This window comes from Poecilia reticulata, chromosome 12 (assembly GCF_904066995.2).
Source record: "Poecilia reticulata chromosome 12, P_reticulata-male-v2, whole genome shotgun sequence".
Lineage (NCBI taxonomy): Eukaryota > Metazoa > Chordata > Actinopteri > Cyprinodontiformes > Poeciliidae > Poecilia > Poecilia reticulata.
Genome location: NC_088841.1, coordinates 5627319 through 5650280, shown reverse-complemented (window position 1 = coordinate 5650280; position 22962 = coordinate 5627319). Strand labels below are relative to the sequence as shown.

Sequence of the window (22962 nt, the reverse complement as noted above, 5' to 3'; positions counted from 1 at the left end):
TTGTTCTCTTTCCTTTTAAATGTCTGTTTTTGCCACATTAGAAGCAGCGTGATGTAATTGTAGTTCCTTTTACTTTGCCCAAGCCACAAACTTGACATTTTGTTAGAAGAGAAGTTCAATTAGTTGCCATTAGCAAAATGGATCAATTTAATTCATGACTTTTAAATGACTTTGTGTTTGCAGGTGGAGGTGAGTATTTAAAGTGGGAATCAGATGTTTACTACCATAAACCTGTAAAAAAAAGGAATATAATGAAAAATATTCCTTTTTTTTTTTACTCCTTTCAGAAAGTGACACTCGTATACTCATCACAGTGAATTTTGATGCTTAAAGTTTTTCAATAAAAAGTTTTTGTGCAGCGATGAAGTGAGGTTTTTTTTGGCTCCATCAAAATGAGTGCAATTTGCAAAACTGCAACTGAAACACTTTTTTTTGCATCACATGATTCACAGGATCAACAACCAGATGTTACTACTGGCGGAAAAGACAAAGATAACGACAGGAAGTGGTAGGGGGATGGTGTGTTTTTTTTTTTTTATTTTTATTGCATTAACAAACTTAATCGCATGTGATTTTAATTGCGTTTCTTATTTAATGGAAATGCTTGTAAGTGTTTGAATATTATTGTGTCTGTATTATGCTGGACATAAGCGTAATGCAGACGTTTTACGCACATTTGTAATGGAAGCGTAGCTAGAGAATGTCCTCCAGCAGTGTAAACTACAAAAGATCTTTGTTGAAAGAAGCTGGCTGTGTCTAAGCTTGTACAAGGAAAGTTGAGTGGAAACGATGCAACAAGGATAACTGATGGGAACACACACACAAACACACCATGTAGGTGGATAAACAGTCACTAAAATCGTATGCATCTTTCTCAAAAACAATAAAATGGCTCCATTTCCTTCTTGTATATAATTTCTAACAGCTTCAGAACAACAAACCCAAACATTACTGAATAATAAACATTCTACTGTGCAATTTAGTGATACTGTAAATGTTTTATTTAATGCACCACAGACACTAAAAACGCCAATGACAGACTTTGGGAGTAAATCTTAAGTGTCGTAGCAGCACAATAATTTCTCAGCTATCATACGAAGACACTGAGTTGTATAAAATGATCTGCTGTTAAATATTTAGCAATAAAACCTATATGAAGGTTTTTTTTCCCCTCCTGTTTTTCGCAGACTGATGGATGAAATGCCTTAACCTGGCCGCTACGTGAGAATAAGAAGGCGGACGCTGCGCCGCCGGCTGGAGCCGGTTCTGCTGTGTTGCTCCTCGTCGAGTGAAGTTGTGCAGATGTCTGTGATGTGTTTCGGCATTGAGGAGGCCGGCGGCGCGGCGCGGTACGGCGTGGTGTGCATTGCGTCTGGCTGTCTTCTCTGGCTCATAAATAGCGTCTCTCTGAGGGCCGTGGTGAACACCTGTTAGCTCATCTGTCACAGGAGCTCCACTCGCATCCATCACCTCTCCCTCTGTACTCATTCCCTCAGCCAGCTGTTCCCATTTCACACACATACACACACCTACTTCTCCCCCCTCAACATGGTGCCTCTCTACTCCATCAGAGTTTCAGACATATCTGCACACCTGGCATGCTACTTCATGAAAAGAACACTTTAACAAAGTGGATGTTCGTTAATGCCGTGATTGTTTTTACTTTCTGCTACAGAGGGGAGAAGAAAATGTGCCTCTCCAACACTACAAAGTGATGAAATCTTCCTGTGTTATTCCTGTGTTATTCACAGAAAAGTCATAGGTTTAGAAAAACCTTTTAAAATATGTCTTTAAAAGTCGCACACAAAGCCATTTTTAAAGGACACTGCTGCACCTTTTGTGTTGAAAGTTGTCAAACTGCTCTTGCTCGCTGCGCAGGACGAAATGTGAGGAAATGGTGGCGATTTGGGAACATGTCAACTCTGAGAAATACATCACTTTTTGCCCAATCTAGTTCTGAATAGTGCATACATATTGGGATCAACGGTGTGAAATTCAGAGTGTTCTGCTGCATCAGGGCCCCGTATGTTGCTTTTTCTGAGGTTTCATTGTGTAGGAGAGTCGATTGGTCATCTCATAATGAAACTTCAGTGTCTAATGACTTCCAACCAATCAGTTGAGTGGTAGCAAAATCATCTAATAGGCACGTTTAGAGTTTCACTTTCCGTGTCAAGCATCTAGCATACTGAGGTAAGTAAAGTGTCTGCAATTAACTGACTGTTTCACTGCTGAGTTTACATTGATTTTGTGGCAGTGGCGTGTATACGCTCCAGTGATCATGTGCTGGAAAGTCTTAACCTCTCCAGCCTCTGTTAGCCTCTGTTAGCTTATGACTGAATAATGTATTCTGTAGTGAAAAATGAACAGAAAACCTTTGCTGGTGTCTTGTTCTTTCATTTGAGACAGAATTTTCATTTGCCACTTCTTAAAAACGTGGGAATTTATTAAAAGTCTATAATGTCCTATATTCATATCATCTGAGTCCATTACCGTATTGAGAAAAGAGCAAGCAGTGGAGAAAACATTTCGATTATCCAAAGATCATTACATCGGTGTTTGTTGACGAGGCCTGATTCATTAGTGCTAATTATTCATTTGTCATTGGCGTGTTGTATCATTTCCGTTTCATAAGCAGCTCATCTAGTAATATAATGAGCAACTGCCTTCAATAGCACAAGATTGTATGAACGAGAGACGCAGCTGATTCAAATCCTGTTTCACAACAACAATTATATCAATTCCAGATGACCAAGAAAAAACAACGGCAAATGCTTCTCTTCATCCGGCCAGATGGAGAGAAAAACAAATCAGAATGTCCCATTATCATGTAGCTCTTTATTAATAAATATTCACAAATGAAGGTCTAATTTTTTCAAAGTCTGCAAAAGAAGGGGATTATATTTCACTGTAATCATAAGGCAAAATAGAGCTAAAAACACATGAGAGGATAAGAACAAAAATATCTGAACAGTTCCAGAAGTTTCCTCGACGGCGACAGGAATCTTTTGATCGCAGTGATTTCCTCAGCAGGTTGCAAAACCCAAAATTAAGCTGCAGGTAGCATCAGTTTTTTTCCAGGCTTATTTTCAATAGTTTGTTTTTTAAACGTGGTTCTGTTGAGACACAATTCAAAACCCGTATCTGATTTTCATTGGTTATTATATTTGCTGTCACTTTTGTCAATTTCAAGTTATTTCAGTGACCATTGTTGGTTTTACGTTCATTGGCAGAGGGATACCAACCATTTTACCCTTGTGTTTAGGTCTCCCCTTTAAAAAGATAATCTCAAGGAACTTCCTGGTAAAACAATGTCCTAACTCCTTCTCACTGTTGAGTTCATATTTCTTAGTTATTAGTCGTTAAACACAATCTGATCAGGGAGCACCGGTGATAGTTTCAGCAAATTTAAAGGTTTGTGATGACATTCTGCAAAATGACCTCAGAACAAACTGGATTATGTATTTTCCAGGCACATTGTGCCATTTCATAGCATAATCAAATAACTATTAGCTTGAGTTGCTATAGAAATGCTTTATGTATCAAACATGACTTCAAAGTAATTTTTGTATTTTAAGGCCTTGTGAAATTGGGCCTCTGTCTCTTTAAAAACTCCTGCTCTTTCTAAACTCCGCCTTCAGGAAGTCATCACCACATGGCTCCTCTATTAACCCTTCAGCAGCGTTTCTAACCAGCATTTCACTGAGAAGTAGATCCTATAATGAGCTCGGAGCTCAGCTGATGTTCCACCAGGTGTTTGCTAATTGCTGCTGGCTAGTCTGAAGGAGCTCAGTGGTGAAAACTGCAGCCACGTCCATCCAGGCATTTTGCCTGGCAGATGAAAGGATTTCTCAAACAATGTTCTAAAGAATCACAGCAACACTCCAGGTACATTTTTGAAGAGGGATTGACATAACATGAGGAAAAGCTCAAAAAATGTCATTTTACGTATGGTAATACTGCCCCTTTAAAGTGTTATTTCTATGCGAGTTTTTTGCAAATTGGTAAAGGATTTATCAATTTGCCTTTGTTTAGACCATTTTTACGTGCGTATCTGTGAGTCCCTGTCAGGTCTGCATTGGGATGATCCAAGATGACCTGGCTGACGACAGATGAATCTCACTGGTTGGTCAGACAGACGGTTCCTCAGCCGGTGTCTGCTTCTGTCCTCTCCGCTTCTTTCTCCATCTCCGCTCCCGACCTCTTTGTACGCCAGAGGCTGTGATAAGACCAGCAGAACAGACCCGTCACGTCTGCGCGCTCTGCTCTGCCTCAGAGAGGCGCCGAAAATCAAGCTGTCACCAGCCGGCCGGGTTGAGGGAGCCGCCGACGGGGAGGAGAGGCGGCTCCGCGTTCTCTCGTTTCCACCCCAGAGCCCATCACAGCAGGTGCCAGGGCCGAGGAAATGGATCTTTCTCGCACACAGTCGTGTTTCCATCACTGCTTCGGAGGACGTCGCGCCGACTTGCATCCATTTTCTGGAAACATCCCCAAATCGTAAAAATCAAGTTGTCATCCAGAAAGAGAGAAGGAGAGAGAAGGAAGGCACATTTTTCCACTATGACTTGGTAGAAATAAAGAAAACTTGAAGTATTTTCTTGTCTTAAGTTGCTTTTGCCAAAGTAGCTTTTTTTTCTTCTTCTTCTTCTTCTTCTTGCTAGTAGGGAAAAAAACAAACTAGTGGAGCTTTGAAAATATCGTCCTCAGGCAAAGTGCCTGCAATTGCGTTAGTTTTATAAGAACTGATGGGACTACTTCCTATAATAAGCTTTATGTGTTTGTTTCCCATCTGCAATCCGCAACAAATCCACTGACTCCTCTGTGCAGATGACGTTTTGGGGTTTTTAAATGATGGATACAGAAAACCTGTGAGGCTGCTTTCAGATGATGATGACGACTTCCTCTAGCTAGCATTATAATCTTGGTTAACCACTGATGTTAGCACTCGCTCTGATCTGTTAGCAACGTGTACATCATGGTACGTAGAGCAAAGAGTTCACCTCCCAGTTGGACTACCTGCACAAGTCATTGTCCACTTTTGAATTGTTGTGAATATGTTTGACTATCATGACCCCCAACATCATTATCTCCTAATTCTCAGCAATACCTCTAATGACTAACGGCATCACCATGACAGGTGTAGGAATGTTATCCTCCACCAAGTCGGATCTTCATGTTTCATCTTCCGTGAGTTCTTTATTTTCATTAAACAGTGTTTTCCAGACACACAGTGACATTTCATGGAACAATCAAGTAATAGTTGCCTTCAGTTTTTATAAAAATACGATGTATATCAAATATAACTGAAAAGAAATCTGAGTTTGATATTTAACGTCTTGAAATTGGGCCTCTGTCTCTTTAGAAACTCCTGCTCTTTCTGAAACTTCACCTACAGGAAGTCATCACGTCTCCTCTATTAACCCTTTAACAAAGTTTTTACCAGCGTTGCACTGAGAAGTAGCTCCTATAATTCGCTCAGCAGGTGTTTGCTAATTGCTTCTGGCTAGTCTGAAGGAGCTGAGTGGGGGTGTCGCGGTTGAGGGGCTGCACCGTGAGGCAGACGCTCTGAAGCTTGGACACTGCAACGCTGAGGAGGAACTTCATCCTCGAAGGTGGAGCTTGGTCCACCCAGGAATTTGGTAGAGTTGAATGGTTGCCATGGGAGATAACAGGATTTCTCAAATATGTTTGAAAGAATCACGGCAACATTTCAGGTATGTTTTTAATGAATGAAAAACATAACAGGTTGCAAATCTCAAAAAGGTCGATGTAGCAAAAATACTGGCGGTTTAAATACAGGAAAAAATGCCTTTCTTCCATGTGGCAGCCATATTGCTTTTTGTAGAAGCTGAAGTAATGAGTGGCATGGGTCACTTGTTGGGTGTTTGGAGACACAAAGAATCCACCTAGTCATTATACCTGATTTAAACTGTTGACCTGCTGGTTATGCAGTTGTGAAGAAAAGGAGAGACCAGTTCGGTGGGGAATTTGGCTACGTCAGTGTTTGTTGGCTGACCTTGGCTCATTTTGGTGACGATGTTTAGGACAGTAAAGTGGTAAAAAATGTTTAGCTGGATGGCAAATATTCAAAAATGTTTCAGTATGAGTGCAGGGAGAAATTCAAAATAGACCGATTTTTAAAGCAGAACAAAACAAAAATAAAATGACTTATTTCTGAGAATACTGTGATTTTCTGGACTTTTTTTGTTTGCTAAATATGCTAGAAGAAACCATCCTATGCATTAAAGAGCATGTTTGGGTAAGAAGCTTCATCCGAGGTGGAGAGACACTTTCCCACAGCATCATGCTGCCACCACCATATAAGACCATGTCTCCTTCCATAAAGAAAATGAGCTGAGTGCTCAACTTACCACTTTCTATCTGGTCTTTGCATTTGATGTTATTTAGGGAAATCTGTGTCAAAAAGGGGAGAATACAGATGCATGACACACTTTTCAGATCTCCATTTTGGGGGGGAAACAAGGGAAAATTTTCATTTTTTCTTTAATTTTGTTGTTCTGAATTACTTTTTGTTGGACTATCACATCACAGAAATTAACTCTGTGACTTTAATGCGTCAAAATGTTTTCTTTCTTTTTTTAAGTTCAAATATATTTATAAAAAAGTATACTTTACAAAAGTAAAAAGTATAAGTAAAAGTATACAGTATAAGTATACTTAATAAGTATAATAAGTATAAGTATACTTTTGCAACACACTGCATCCTGCAGTATAGGGATCAAGTAACCTGTCAGGAATCGCTCCTCTCATCTCCTCCGGACCGCAGATTGATAAATACACGACTCCGAGAAAAAATAAAAAATAAATAAAACAGGAGAGTGAAAAATCAAATCAGCGGAGCTGAATGTGTCTGTAGCCCTAATGAGCCGTTTATTGAATATTTCGGCGCGGAAACATGTAGTCATTAGTCTCCACGCTCCAAAGAAGCTTCTAAAAAGAAACTTCGGTGTGACTAAAAGAGAAAGAGAGAGAGAGATAAAAAAAAAATCTAATTACGATACAAGAAACACAGGAATGGCTGCAAAGCATAATCACTACAATTACTGTTCCCAGCGGTGTGCTGGAGTTACATTGTGATTGTTTTTTGGGGGGTGAGAGATTGTGGTTCTGTGACTGCTTAGCGCGTTACTGGGGACGTTTATGTTACGTCGCTGGAGGAGGAGCTGAAATTGCGGTTTGGGAAAAGATCAGATGCGGAATAAAGCATCGGTTTATGAGGAAACGTCTTCATTAATCAGTCCTAGAAACAAACGAGACTACTCTGAACTCACATCCACGTTCTGGTTACTAAATGCTTTGTACAAGGCGGCTTAAACAAATCACAAGGATGAGCCAAGTACATTTCCTGTGACTGAAATGCCCCTGAGAAAATCAGGTGATGCTGTCCTCGATTTACTGACTGTTCCCACCCTGTTTCGGAGGAAAACGAACGTCGTCGTTGAGGATGGTGACGCCGTGGGCTGGAAGGATCTCCAGTAGCAGTCAGTCATGCACTGAATCTGAAGAGGCCTCTGACTGAAGACTGTCGCTGGATGACGGTCTCGTTGTTGTCGTCACATGCTAACATCTGGACAGAAGATGCGATATTCCACAGAAAAATGTCCTGGACGGCGTAAATTGTTAGCAAGCGCCGCTAATCTGCCTCATTTGCTTTCACCGCTCCACTTTAGATCTGTCTGGCCATTTGGCTAGAGGTTAGAGATGCTAATCGTCTGCTCCAAGATGTAAAAGCAATACTTTGTTGCCATGGTTATGCGTCATAACTATCTAAAAAGAAGAAAAATAAAGTGAGGGCAAAAAAATCCCTGCAGCTGCCCAGGTTGTAGAAAGTTGTTGAGGCTGGCAAAGGATTTGAAAAGGCTAGATGAACAGCGATCCACGTGCCAAACTTCCGGCCATACTGAAGCATATTTATATTTTAGAGCGGCCCAGTCAAAGTCCAGACCTCATTTCAGTTGAGCATGTGCAGCGGATAAGTTCAGAATTCAACTTTTCAACCAACAAACTTTACTTGTGACTGGTAAAATAGAACACGGCGTTTCCAAAGTGATGCACGGTGGTGGCTGCATCATGCTGTCAGGAGGGTTTTCTTCAGCAGGAACAGGGAAGCTAGTCAGAGCTGATGGGAATATTGTACACAACGCTTGTAAATATAATATTTGTACATACATACACATTGGAAAACAATGTACCACAGTTATGCGCCACTTTGAGTTCTGACATGAAATCAAAATAAAACTGATGGATGTTTACTGCCTGACAAAATGTGAAATTTTTATTTTGGTTCAAAAATAATCAAGGATGGTGAAGTGGAAGTCCTTTTTTCCCCCTTTTTTCTGCATCTGAAATCCCTTAAAAATAGCCATGCCACGTCTTTAAATGGCTAGCATGACTATTAAAGACCTGTTCTAATGTATGCCTCTGGATGAGCCTCTCAGAGGACAAACAAAACCAGTTCAGCACAAATTCTTTAAAAGCCTGCTTTTATGATCGGACTCCTTTCTTTTCTTGTTGTTGTGTTCCTCCTGTGAAGCGCACAGTTCATAGAAACGACCTCCTTGCAGATGCATTTAACAATTGACTCATGCTTTGCGTTCAGTCTGGAGTTGAGAGCATGCTCAAAAAAAAAAAAAGAAACGGAAAAAAAAAGAAACGAAAACACGAAAGAGCATTTATGGTCAGCCCTGGCCTTTAATTAGCATTTGATTGCGCTTTAAAAGCCACTCAAGTGCATTAAAAAGTGATCACGCGGTCAAAATAAAGATTGGCTTCATTAATAGTGACTGCGAGGTAAAAAAAAAAAAAAAAAAAAAAGCCTCGAGCGAACGCGCGTGCGGGCCTTTTCACACGGCGGTAAACACATTTCGCTCACTCTTCCACGCCCAGCTGCCGGGATTTATTTGCGATCCGCGCGCGAGCCCTGTTGACAGGTTTAAACTGAGTTAATATAAGTTAATAAGTTAAAAGGGGTGAGGAGAAGGTGAGTGCTGCTAAAGTGCTCCGCTGTCCTATTCGCCACCAATTTGCCGCCCATAAAGGCTCGCGCACTAAAACAGACTCCATCTGACATAGTGGCGTATTAGCGGTGCTAAAGACACATAAACTACGAGGATACAGGCACACAAAAGCCCCCCTCCAACTCCCGCCTCCCTCACTGAGTCTCTAGATGCTCATAATGAAGACCTGTATGGCACGGCGAGCGCACAATAAAGCACCAGGAGATGAGTGCCAGGCCGGGCCTCGGAGCCCGCAAACACTTTGCGTCCGCATCGGGCTCTCAATGATGATAAAAGCCGAGACGGAGGCTGGAAATCAGGGGAGAAGTGCCTCGGCGTGCCTGTTTGTCTTGTTTTCAATGAACGTATTGTTGGTTCGTGGAATTTGAGTTCGCCATTTTTTTTTTCTAATCGTGATTCGCCTCCTCACGGTTGTCGTTGCTCATGTTCTTGTCTAGTCTATTTTTTATTTTTTCCTCATTCGAGTTCATTTCTTCTCACTAGTGGGGCTGCAATATTTCTGTTAATTGCAAATGCAGAAATACATGTTGTTTTCTACCTTTTTGTAACCCAGGTGAAAAACATTTGTACTTTAGTATACTTCAAACATACTTAAATTTGTGAAAGTACACTTTAAGTATACTAATTATTAAGTGTATTACCTATAAGTATATCTGAAGTATACTAAAAATGCACTTGTACCAATTTCGAAATTAGCATTTTAAACACTGAAACATAATTGTACCAAAATACACTTTTAATATATTAAATAAAAGTATACTTGAAGTGAGCAAAATATTAATGAATATGTATGAATTTTTAAGTGCCTTAATAATCTTTTACTATTTATTAAAATTGCATAATTGGATAATCATGATGTAATTTTTAAGAAAGTATCCAATCAATTTTCAGATGTGTGATGTAAAACCTTATAATCAACGGCATTAGCTCCAGTTCACACTCCAGACCAGATGGTGGCGGTATTGCACACTTTCATTTATTTAAAAAACGCCACAAAGAGAAGAAAATACTTGAACGCAGAGAAGATAACAAACTGTTCTAATTCGCCATTTTTACTTGCATAATGCCTTAAAAGTAGAGAGGGCCTTGACAATAGTTACTAATTCTGGTAAATTCAAGCTGGTGACGTCCTAGTCCAAGTTAGACGACAACACAACGGGACAACAACCGATGGAAATGTGGGTCACAAAAGGAGCCCAGAGGGACGAAGGCTGCTAAGTGTTGCTAGCTGGTGGTAAGTTTGCTTATTAATTATCTTCATTTAATTATAAACAGTGCAGTAAAGATATATAACTTACGTTGGTTTCTTAAATAATTATTTTATCAATTTTATTGTGACTTGTATGATTATTACAATAGGAATCATTCAGCTTCATGTTATAACTGTATGGAGGCTGTTTGTTGCGACTTATACTTTAATTCATAAACTAACCTGGTTTTAATTAAGCTCCATAAGACAGAGAGACTTTGATATTGTGAGGTTGTTCTAACTCCTTCATCAATGTTTTTATCTTCAACATATGTTTGCAGTCTAAGCAAATGAAGATTAAAGAGGAAGCCAGAGAAATCAGGTGTTAGAAAACAAAAGGCTTTCCTGTCTCAGAAGAATCTGACTCCACCAGATCACCAACCAGCTCTGAAGATGAACCTTCACATCGTCTTCATGATGTAAGTTTGTTTTTTCAATAAGGAGCTAGATACATTTTCAACAACAAAAACTGCTGTGTTACCAACACTAAGTGCTTAATAAACATGATTTGATTTAAAGGTAACTGGAAATAATTTTTCTCTTCTTGTTAATCTAACATTTATCTTTCATTTTTTTAAATTTGTTGTTGGCTTTCAGGGCCCTGTGATGGACTGGTGACCTGTCCAGGGTGAACCCTGCCTCTCATCTGATGGCTGCTGGAGATGGGCACCACAAGCCCCCCTCACCACCCTGCAAGGATCAGTGTGTTCAGATCATGGATGGAAAGATTTTAAGGTAGTTTGTCTCCTTAAGTCCACACTTAAAACAGCTTCATAGTTGATGCCAACATCAACTGATTCTATGACATTGCTGACTATTTTTTTCTACTTCTAACATCAACAGGCAAAGACGACACCCAGAAATGATTTTCCACCCCAGGCATCCGGTCCCAATCATCATCAGTTCTTATGATGTCACATACATGGCGAGTCCACAACGTCTTAAAATTGTAAGTATTATTTTTTTATTTGCCATTTTTCTGTTCTCTTTAAATACAAATACTTTCTCTGTTTAATTGCTCTATTGTTCTTTTTTGTAGGTTCCTGTAAGGTGCAGTGAACGAGAATGTTCTGTCATTGATCCTCACTGTCATGTTTTATTGTCACACTTCAATTTTCATGTTCATTGTGTTCACTTTTGATGTGTAAACTGATAATTTATGTAAAGTTCATAAAGTTGTGAGTAAAATTGGACAATTTTAAAATGTCGGTAATAAAAGAAAATATTTTAATTACCTTGAACATCTTGTATAATTAATCTTTCCATGTAATTGTAGCCTAGAACAGTGTAAAGCGTAGTTCTAAAGCGTAGTTTGCATGCAATGTACAAAGTATGAATAGACTTATGAGTAATTAAAATTGTAGTTTATTATTAATAGCAGTTAATAAAAAATTAAGTGTAATTTAAATACATTGCTAATATATTAATAGTATATTTAAAATACACTGCTCAAAAAAATAAAGGGAACACTCAAATAACACATCCTAGATCTGAATGAATGAAATATTCTCATTGAATACTTTGTTCTGTACAAAGTTGAATGTGCTGACAACAAAATCACACAAAAATCATCAATGGAAATCAAATTTATTAACCAATGGAGGCCTGGATTTGGAGCCACACACAAAATTAAAGTGAAAAAACACACTACAGGCTGATCCAACTTTAATGTAATGTCCTTAAAACAAGTCAAAATGAGGCTCAGTATTGTGTATGGCCTCCACGTGCCTGTATGACCTCCCTACAACGCCTGGGCACGCTCCTGATGAGGTGGATGGTCTCCTGAGGGATCTCCTCCCAGACCTGGACTAAAGCATCCGCCAACTCCTGGACAGTCTGTGGTGTAACATGACGTTGGTGGATGGAGCGAGACATGATGTCCCAGATGTGCTCAATCGGATTCAGGCCTGGGGAACGGGCGGGCCAGTCCACAGCTTCAATGCCTTCATCTTGCAGGAACTGCTGACACACTCCAGCCACATGAGGTCTAGCATTGTCCTGCATTAGAAGGAACCCAGGGCCAACCGCACCAGCATATGGTCTCACAAGGGGTCTGAGGATCTCATCTCGGTACCTAATGGCAGTTAGGCTACCTGTGGTGAGCACATGGAGGGCTGAGCGGCCCTCCAAAGAAATGCCACCCCACACCATTACTGACCCACTGCCAAACCGGTCATGCTGAAGGATGTTGCAGGCAGCAGACCGCTCTCCACGGCGTCTCCAGACTCTGTCACGTCTGTCACATGTGGTCAGTGTGAACCTGCTTTCATCTGTGAAGAGCACAAGGCGCCAGTGGCGAATTTGCCAATCCTGGTGTTCTCTGGCAAATGCCAAGCGTCCTGCCCGGTGTTGGGCTGTGAGCACAACCCCCATCTGTGGACGTCAGGCCCTCATTCCATCCTCATGGAGTCGGTTTCTAACCGTTTGTGCAGACACATGCACATTTGTGGCCTGCTGGAGGTCATTTTGCAGGGCTCTGGCAGTGCTCCTTCTGTTCCTTCTTGCACAAAGGCGGAGGTAGCGGTCCTGCTGCTGGGTTGTTGCCCTCCTACGGCCTCCTCCACGTCTCCTGGTGTACTGGCCTGTCTCCTGGTAGCGCCTCCAGCCTCTGGACACTACGCTGACAGACACAGCAAACCTTCTTGCCACAGCTCGCATTGATGTGCCATCCTGGATGAGCTGCACTACCTGAGCCACTTGTGTGGGTTATAGAGTCCGTCTCATGCTACCACGAGTGTGAAAGCAACTCTTGGTTTTTGCTCAAAAAAAGTTTGGCACTAGGATAAGGAAAAAAACATTTCAGCAGTATCAAAATTTATTTCGCAAAACTGCAATGGAAACGCTTTCTTTCGCATCATAGGAGTCATTTGACCAACAAACCGATGTTGCGGCTGCTGCGAACCACGAAGAAGAAAACAGGAAGTAGTTGGAGGATGATGGTCAGTATCATTCTTAATGAGTTATTGCACAAACAAACTTATTCATGTGTGATTTTAATTGGGAAACACAGCAATAGCAAAATTGTGTCGTTTTTTTTTTTCAACATTAGCAGAATATTGACAGTTTGTAATGGAAACACAGCCAGTGTTGCAGATTTTGAGTTATAGATAATCAAATACAGTGAGGTCATTTAAAATACAAAACAGCCTTTTAGTTTAATGATGAAAAACTTCTTGAATTATGACTATTTTTCTGGACTAAAACTGAGACAAAACTAAATAAAAAACCATGCCATGTTAGCAGAACTACGACTGACCTTTTCACCTTCAAACATAAAGATGACAAAACTAGAGTCATTCAGGTGGAACTTTAGCTGTGGATGAAGCCGGACTGAAAGTGTTGTAACTAATAGCTAAGACTGAGGAGGCTGAATTCTCACCAGCCCTGTTTAGTGCACTTTAAAAAAAAAACTCTATTCGTTTGCCTAGAAAGTCTGGTTCGTTTGGGAAGGCGTGAATGCACAATCAGACTCTGATGCGGCTCAAAACCATAGGGGACCTCAGTTGAAGTGAACTCTGGTGGGGTTTGAATTCATCTATGATTGCCAAAAAAGCTGCAGGCTGCTTTAAGAGCAGGTAGCAGACTATAGTGGAAGGCGTTCAGAGTAAACACACAAAACGAACGCGAGTCTAGCGCTACTTTGAGAAATGACTCGTGGTCTTTTACCAACAACAAAAGTGAAATCCTACAACTGCTAAAATCTGACCCCCGCTCCATTTTTGTTTGCATTTTATGAAGAAGAAAGTTCAGCTCTTGTCTTCTTCAGAGGTTTTCAGGTCATTTACCTCAATGGTTCTTGGTGCAGCGCCACCACAGGCAAGAAGGGGAACAGGTTTTTTGATTAGTTTGGTTCCTTTGACTCAGTGCAGTGTGAAAGGGAATCACAGCAGCTGAAAATGCAACAAAAGTTACAATTTTGGTCCCAGACAGAACCGAGTCTTTTGAACAATTAGCCTTTTGGCGTAAAAACACCCTAAATCTTTCTGATCAGAAGGACACGTTCACTTGCTTTCCCAGATCTCAGCTGTTTTCTGCTGCTTTCCTAGCCTGGTAACAAAGTGGTCTCTTGGGCTGAACTCTCGGCTATAGAGAAAAAAAATCTTCCTGGAGGCATGGACTCTGCTGAAGTTCCAAATTTGACCCAATTGCCAAATGTTTGTCCGTGACATATGTAATATGGCAGTACAACGGTGAGAAGTTTACCGGAAATTGTCTGTGCTGTGAACAACCATCCTGCACTGCAAGGAAAGAAGTGCTGAGCGGAACAAGATGGCTGTTCATGTTGATTCAATATTTGGAAGCGTGGCCAACACGGACTGATCAGCTTGGTTCACTTCCTCCGCTGCCATTGCTAAAACTACAGACATGCTACAGTTCTGAAAAGGCTGAGAAAATCGATGTCATCATTCACCACTTCTTCTTATGTTTGCAGATTGGCTGGTTGAAATTCAACCAAAGGGGAATCCAAGTGAATGGCATAAATCTCAGACTGTCTATGAACTGAGATTTTAATCGAGAGGTGTTGCATGGCCTATTGACTTTATGGGATCAATAGTTGCAGATAGATCAAACTTAGTGATGATTAAATTCTATTTTGACATCACAAAAATGTTTTCCGAAATATACATTTTTTATTTCGTGTTCCACATTACGGAGACATTTGTAGAGAGTTTGCTCTGAGCCGCAGTTGGCTGCATGAACCTCCTGCTACAGGCGGACTGTTTCTCTGAATGCTGCTCTGAAGAATGTGTCATCTGCAGCCGCCTCTCATCTGAATGCTAATTTACCATTTAAAATCCTCCCCTCTGCCACCGGGGATGAATCTGAAATCACAGATGTAGGGAGAATCGAGGCTGGCCTCTCCTGCCTCTGTCGCTCTGAAGGCCGCTTAATTAACCCCAGCCCGGCCCGGCCCGGCCCCGCCCCGCCCGGCCTGGTGGGGCGGTGCCGGTGCCGGTCCGGGCTTCCCTGGCAGGCGCGTGGACCCAGCCGCTCCCAGATTTAAATGCGCATCTCATTTCCACGCTGCTGAGCACGTACAGCCACGGATCTCTTTAGCGCAGCCCCGATTCTTTTCCCAAGTCCAGCCTGTAATCCCCAAGAGGGGCTTTTTTTTTTTTGAAGGGGCGGCACCCAGCGGTCACTTTTTGGGGATGTATGAGGGAGGGGGAGTTAAATGCTTTGGAAGCGTCCTTTTGTTTGCGCCACGCACACGGCGCAGATCCATTGACGCGGCCCAAATGGAAAGTGACTGGCCTTTAATTGGAGCGCTCTGTGAGCAGTTGTCATATGGAAGTATTTGAATAGAGAACCGTGTGCGGCACTTCAGCCCGAAATCCACTGGCGGCGCGGAGGGTTCGAGGGCAGCAGGGGAGCGCAGGGATTACATAAATGGACTCAATCGGCCAATTAGCACTCCGGAGCGGCTCCGGGAACCTGCTGGTTAACATTTGAAAGGGCCTTTAGGGCCCGGGCCACTCGGGGGGCCACCTTTGTCACATTTCTTAATAACAGATGTGTCATAATACAGAGGGATTACACCCGAGGAGGTTGTAATCTTGTTATCTTGAGCTTTTTTTCCCCCTCCTCCTTCTTCTTCCTTTCTTTCTTCACGTGGAACTGATCCCCCCCCCTCCCCCCCCTCACACACACACACACCGCTCCTCCATCTCCTCCTGTTTGGATATGAGTCAATTGTTCCATTTTGTTTCATTTCTCATTGGAGATGATTCCAGGAGCTGACAAGGTTACACGCTGCATTTGTTTGAGTTTGGCACCCCTCCCCCTCCTCCCCCTCCTCCTCTAATCACGGCGTTTCCAATTGCGTGATTTATGTTCGGCGTCCAAAAAATGCGCGCTCGGCGATGATTACCGGGGCCGATGGCGCAGCGCAGTTTTTTTTTTTTTTTTTGGATGTCTGCGTTGCGGGCGAAATGGGGAGTAAATGGGCGTTTTATTTATCACCGGTGCCACAGCCCCCCGGAGCGGAAGAGCGCCCTCCCAAATTGAAATATAGCGGAGTTTACTCTCCTGATTAGGGCTCTCTCTCTCTCTCTCTCTCTCTCTCTCTCTCTCTCTCTCTCTCTCTCTCTCTCTCTCTCTCTCTCTCTCTCAGCCTCAAGGCCGTCATCACAGCAGAGAGCAGCGGCGCTTTGACACCTAATTGCGCCTGGATTAATGCGGCCGGAAGTGACAGCGGAGCTTCCCGCATTAAGCAGCCGGTTCTCTCCGCTCTGAAAGGACCAGCGGGACGATCTCACTCTGTTGATCAAAAATTAAACCGAAAGTGCTGCTGTTGAGCACATTTGACTCATCTACTATAAAGCAAAAGGTAGATTTATTTATTTATTTTTAGCAATGACAGTATTTGTTGTGTTCATAAACCTAATTTAATTTCCCCTTGGGATCGATAAAATATTTTTGAATTTGAAAATGTCAGACTTCAAGATAAATGGAGCTCCAACTTAAAAACCCCCAACAAAAACAAGATAAACAGGTAATCTGCCACATGTAATAAAATTTTGTCAAACCTCCTTTAGTTACGCTTGTTTAACATGACAACGTAATACATTTACTTGGGTAAATTTAATGTGATTGCTTGTAATGCCCTATATTTAACATGGATCACCTGTTTTCTTTTTACAGTGTACCTACCTTGAAAGATGATTATGCTGCAAAAAGTCACCTTTCAAAAGCAAAAAGGAAAATAGTACAAATATTGGGTACAAATTGCTTAAAATAAGGAAACGTATCTAACAGAATCAGACGATTCTGTTAGATACCTTATGGAAGGTGAGCTGTTTTGCTTCTAGCATGTTTTTTCCCTGCATACCAACCCCAACCATCTGCCTTGTCCTTGCTGTGAAAAAGCATCTCCACAGCATACTGCTGCCACCACCGTGTTCTACTTATGGGAAATGTGTATAAAGGGTGAGCTACAGCGTTTATTTCCAGCCTAATGTAGCTTTAGGAAGCTAAATTGTTATTTTCTGACTATAGAACACTTTCTTCCACATGTTTTGTCATGTTCCTTATTGTGTCGAACTTTAAATAGGACCTCATGACTTCTAAATAATTAGTCTCGTAGCCTAACAAAAAAGACAAAACCCTGTTTGTCCCCAGAAAACCATTTTCAATTTGTAACAGTACATTTATAATCAGCTTCGAACACCTTTAGCTTATAGTCACACCTAAAAAAAATCTTTCCACAAAGCACTGAAGGCATAATGACACTCTCATGATTAGTTTTTTATGCTTTTAAATTTAAGAAAACTTTCCTCAGAATTGTCAACAAACACTTTTTGTTTCTCCTGCCACTTGTAAATACAAAAAAAGGTAAAGGCTGCGTCACAAAAAAAAGCTCGTTCTTCCTCGCTGGAGACGTAGCCGAAGCCCCGCGTGCCTCAGCTGAACAGGACAAAAAAAAAAAATCAAATGAAAACAGTGTTTGCATCCTTTCACCTGAGCGTCAGCATCAACGCTCCGGCAGCAGCAGCAGCCAGTGACCTTTCCTATAATTCATCACACGGCGCTGTGACACGGGGGCCCTTCACAGGCCGATAATTTGATTACTATAACATCTGTAACATCAATAATGTCCGATGAGATTGTTTTGCGCAACCAAACATGCAGAGGCCATAAAGGGATGTAGTGACATTTAGGTGCGTGCAGCCAGCGTGGCTCTCAGAGTGCAGGATGCTGCTGCTGCTGCTGGCGCTGATGATGCTGATTTATGGTCTGAAAAGGTTTTTTTAGAGCCTCCCTCCTTTATGCTCCAGGTATGAACGACGGCAGAGAGGCGAAAGGGCGCAGCTCCACTCAAGGTCTCCGCTTACCCTTGTTATAACTGAACATGCTGCCTTGCAAAAAGTATTCAAACCCCTGGAAGAACCGCAGAGTTTATCCGTGTCGTGTTTGGATTTCATGTGGCAGAACCAACACAACATGGGGCATGAATGGTGGGAAGGAAAGAAAACCCAAAATAAGTCCAAAATCGAGAGTTTCTCTGGTCGTCTATTTTCCAGTCAGTTTCACATCCATATTTATCTTTGAACTTTGACTGGACCATTCTACCTCTACCATTCCATTAGATCTCTGGCTGCATGTTTGGGATCGTTGTCCTGCTGGAAGACAGACCATCAACCAGTGTCAAGTCTTTTGAATCATCTCACATGTTCTTGCAGATTTGTCCTGCATTTAGCGCCCCCTACCATCTCTTTGTCGAGTCTCGGTATTGTCTGGCCCATCACTAGTCGTCTTGTCAACTAATTTTTCCCACCTTGGCTGTGAATTTCCAGTCCATTTCAGATTAAGGTCAGGGACGTTTCTTCTTTTAACCCAATGATGCTTAAAACTTCTCCACAGCGTTCTCCTTTGGTCTTCACTGAGCTGTTTGTTTACTACAGAGGTTCACAAACTTTGCAGACCGTAACCCTTTATGAATAATAATAATAATTGAATGGGACATTTTTTGGTGAATTTAGTACATTTACATTGAATTATCTTATAGAATAGTTATTCGTTTATTTTGTAACCCATTCTGGTCCTCCACTAGAAGTTACTTTATGATGATTCTGAAAATAATTGTGTAGATTTAGATTTGAAAAATAAATGCATGTAAAGCACCAAATAAAACACATAGAAATGTGTCGTACCTAGGCCTGTTGCAGTAAGCAATAAATCAATTAATCGCATGATAAGTTAAAATAAACTCAATCATTTCTGTTTGCATGATTTATTGTTTTTCTCTCTTTCTGTCAAAACTGGATGAAAAAAGTCTTCAGTCTGGTGCTCCGGTCTCAACTTACCCCTTTTTTTGAAGAACAATTTTGTTTACAGAGATTTCATAATTCGTTGTATTTGTTGTTTTGTTTAATTATTTTGGATATTTAAAATGTCTTCCAGTTCCAGTGTTAAATGTTCATTAGAATTTAACATTTATTGATTTTTCAGAGTGTGTTCTTGTGTTATTATGCCATTAGCAGTATATTACTTGAAAATGGTCTCAAAACTACAATATTATCACTTACCGCAATATCTTCTGGGACAATGTATCGTCCAGCAACATTTTTTTTGTATCGCGACAGGTTTAGTTTACCGTCACAAAAATGAGGGACAGTTCAGTTAATCGGGAGTGAAATCTTTTGCGAGGCACTGTGTGTGTGTGTGTGTGTGTGTGTGTGTGTGTGTGTGTGTGTGTGTGTGTGTGTGTGAGAGAGAGAGAGAGAGAGAGAGAGAGAGAGAGAGAGAGAGAGAGAGAGAGAGAGAGAGAGAGAGAGAGAAGAGGATATAAATGTTTCGCTTAACCAAAGGAAACACTGCGCCCACTAACCGATCGTCGGATCCATTAAGCTAATTTATTAAATGCAATTTGCCGTGTGTCATTGAGCTGACTAATGCTGGGGAGAGCTGAAAACGGGGCGACGGAGGGGCCAATGGGCGGGACGGTGGGGACACGGGGCCCTGACACGCGGAATTAGAGAGGAATTAGGGGACTTATTGAGGAGGTGGTTCCAAGACAAACAGCTGACTGACTGACTGACTGACGGAGAGAGAGACTCGTTGCCATCGGTAGATTCCTACACTTAATTATTGAGTTTTTGTGTCCAATAAAGCCCGATTAGCACTTTGTCTCTCTGGAAACTAATATACTTGAGCTCCTTTTCCAAGTTTCATAGCAACCCTCCCTGTTCGTGCTCTGCAGGTGCCACATAAAATGTTTTTATTTTCTAATTCCGCTTTAATTTCAAATCCACATCCAGTGTTTTTTTTTGTCTTCTTCGTTTTCTTCTTCTCTCTTTTTTTCATCCCTCGAGTCTCGGCTGCTAATGTTACATTACAAGACTGATGTCTCATCATTTTCAGCATTACTGTGAATGGAAAAATGCTCGGAGAAGAAGAAAAGTCCAATTCACTCGAGGAACTAAAAAAAAGGGGGGGGAGAGAGAGAGCGGGAGAAAAAAAAACTGAATTCATGCGCCATGGTTATTAGCTTGGGTGATTTATTTTGTGTATGTCAGAAAACAAGAAGAGCAGAAAAAGAGAAGAACGGCCCGCATAGGCTTTCTTTTCCATTACCAAACATTACAACCTTATTTCCATCACTGCACCGTTAAGTAATTTGCAGGAGGAGGAAGAGGAGGGGCGGAGAGTCTGAAGGCATTCTCCCTGCGTGTGTTTAAACCCATTACTTTGGCTTTTAATCAAACGCCGCGCTCATGTCAAAACGCACTATTTTCTCCATGCGTCTCTCCTCCCATGGTTCCAGTTCACCGGGTGACCTTGGGAATGTTTGCTCTCCTAAACGCACGCCGATACACATCCCCCAAACCTCCACCACCACCACCACCTTCACCAGTGCGCACAGTCTGAGCCTTCAGAGCTCCAGGCAGCCCTCATCCATTCCCGGCCGGTGCTCCGGACAGGCCGCGTTACGGGTCTCGATCCTCCCGGTTGAGGGTGATCACGGTTTGAGGTGGAGTCACCTCCTTCCATCCAACGCAGCAGGATTATCAAACCAAAATAGCGCATTAACACCGACAGGATGTGTTTGACTTGGGAGTTTAGGGCTTTCTGCCTTGGGCGGTACAGACTAGGGGGCGCCACAAGGGGAAAGAAAAATACGTTTTCTGTCAGTTGCATCCTGAATGAGTTCTCTAATGTTTGTCTCTGTGTTTAAGGGGCAGTATTATGTAATTCAACTTTTTGTTTAGCTTTATATCATGTTATAATGTTATCTACTGATCATAAACACACCTGGAGTATTGCTTTGATGTTTGATAAATCCTTTAATCTCCCATGTCAACCATTCAGCTGTGCAAAACACCTGGGGGGGACCAAGCTCCGCCTTCAAGATGTAGATCTTCCTCAGAGCTTCAGTTTCCAAGCTTTTGACTCCCTAATCAGCTCCTTCAGACTAGCCAGCAGCAATTGGTAAACACCTGGTGAAACTGCGCATCAGCTGAGCTCATGCTTCTCAGTGAAATGCTGATAAAAATGTTAAAGGGTTAATACAGGAGTCATGTTGTGATGATTCCCTGAAGGCAGTTTCAGAAAAGCAGGAGTTTCTTAAAGAGACAGAGGTCCAATTTCAAGACGTTAGATCACGAAGTAAATTTCTTTTAAGTCATATAAGATAAATGTAGCATTTTTAGAAGTCAACATTACTTAATTGTAGTCTGTCTGTATCTATTTTCATAATGATATGAAATTACACACGTGACTGTAGGCTGCTTCTGAATCCAATGGGGGAATTTTTATTTGTAAAAAAAAAAAAATTATAATAATTGTCCTTCAAATTAAACTTTGTTGTTGATGTCTTCTAAAAATCTATTGAAATAACTTGTAGAGTTGATACTTTAAGTGCAAGTGCGCCTTTTGCTGTAAATGATGGATGGCATTAATTTGTGTCATTTAGCGATTAAATAAGCTTAAAAAGGCCTGCAGTCGGGTTTGTTCGCAACTGCTCATCCGTGCTAATGTGAGGAAATGACAGCGGATCTCACCTGTGCTGCCGGTGCTACCTCTACCGGCTTGGAGAGAAAGAGAGAGAGAGAAGAAGAAGGAGGAAAAAATGTAAGCACATCATCTAAAGCTTCGCGAATCCTGATTAGTCCGAAGAATTAAATTAATATCAGCCAGTAATTGTTTTACCGTCATCGCATCAGGCTCACATTAAGGACTGTTGCTTCAATTACTTTCCTGATCAGCAGGTTTAACCCGCGAGTTCATGCGTGAGGGAAAGCGCGCGAACGTCACGTGACGAGGTAAACCTAGACTGTGCGCGCGCGCGAAGGAAGAAAGGAAGGAAGGAAGGAAGCAAAGCTAGTGTTGAAGGAAAGGAGAGATGCGACGTGATTTATCGCGATGGGAGCCGAAGCGGCTGCTTGTTTTGTTTTTTATTTTTCGGCGGCGCGCGCGGCCTGTCTCAACGCATTTCGCTCGAGCCATCAGCCGTGATTAAACACCTGCTTTTGCTGGGGGAACAAAGCGCGCTAATCCAATATGTATTTCTGACATCGTAAATATCAGCCGGTCCCCTGACATCACGAGCCCCCTCTTTTTTTTCTGGATTTCTAACGCATATTTTTCTAATTTATGGGCGGACTATAAATCAAAATTAAGCCGTCGGACAACGAAATATACATCAGTAAGGAGGAGGAGGAAGAAGGGGGGCAGGGTTAGGAGCGAAAGGGACGATGAAGGAGGCGCTCAGTCGCACGTGCCCTCATATGTCCTCCCTCCATGTTTTTCTAGCTAATTTCTGCTCCTGTTTGGGATGTGTTTGTAAAGCGCATGGTTCTGTTTCATCGCTGCCATTTTGCAGCCATTCGAAAACCTCCAAATGTTCATTTAGCCCTACAAATCGAATCAGCGCTCCTGATAAGTCGCTCATTTGCGACCTTTAACGCGCGCTCTCAGCCAATTAGACACACTTTCGAAGCTGAATCACACAAGGAAGGGAGCTCTTCCTTAATCAGTCCGGATTTGTTTTCACTTCCGGCCTGCAATCACTGTTTACCTCAGAAATTTGAAACACAATGTGATTTTTATTTATTTAAAGGGATGAGTTTTAAACAGCAGGAATACGTATTTCAGTGCATCGTGCAAACGCAAGAGTTCTGTTTGAAATATTGACATGTGTTATATTTAGCTGTTTTCTTTCCAATATGGTACAAC

At 41.8% G+C, this 22962-nt stretch overlaps 1 long non-coding RNA gene across 1 annotated transcript; it reads left to right on the top strand.

Annotated features, from left to right (window-relative positions):
• Window positions 1–788: 788 nt before the first annotated feature.
• LOC145554317 (uncharacterized) lies at window positions 789–11514 on the top strand. The gene is made up of 3 exons (XR_014090323.1): window positions 789–10703; window positions 10882–11019; window positions 11128–11514. It is a non-coding gene; the product is annotated as an uncharacterized LOC145554317 (long non-coding RNA).
• The last annotated feature ends 11448 nt before the right edge of the window (window positions 11515–22962 follow it).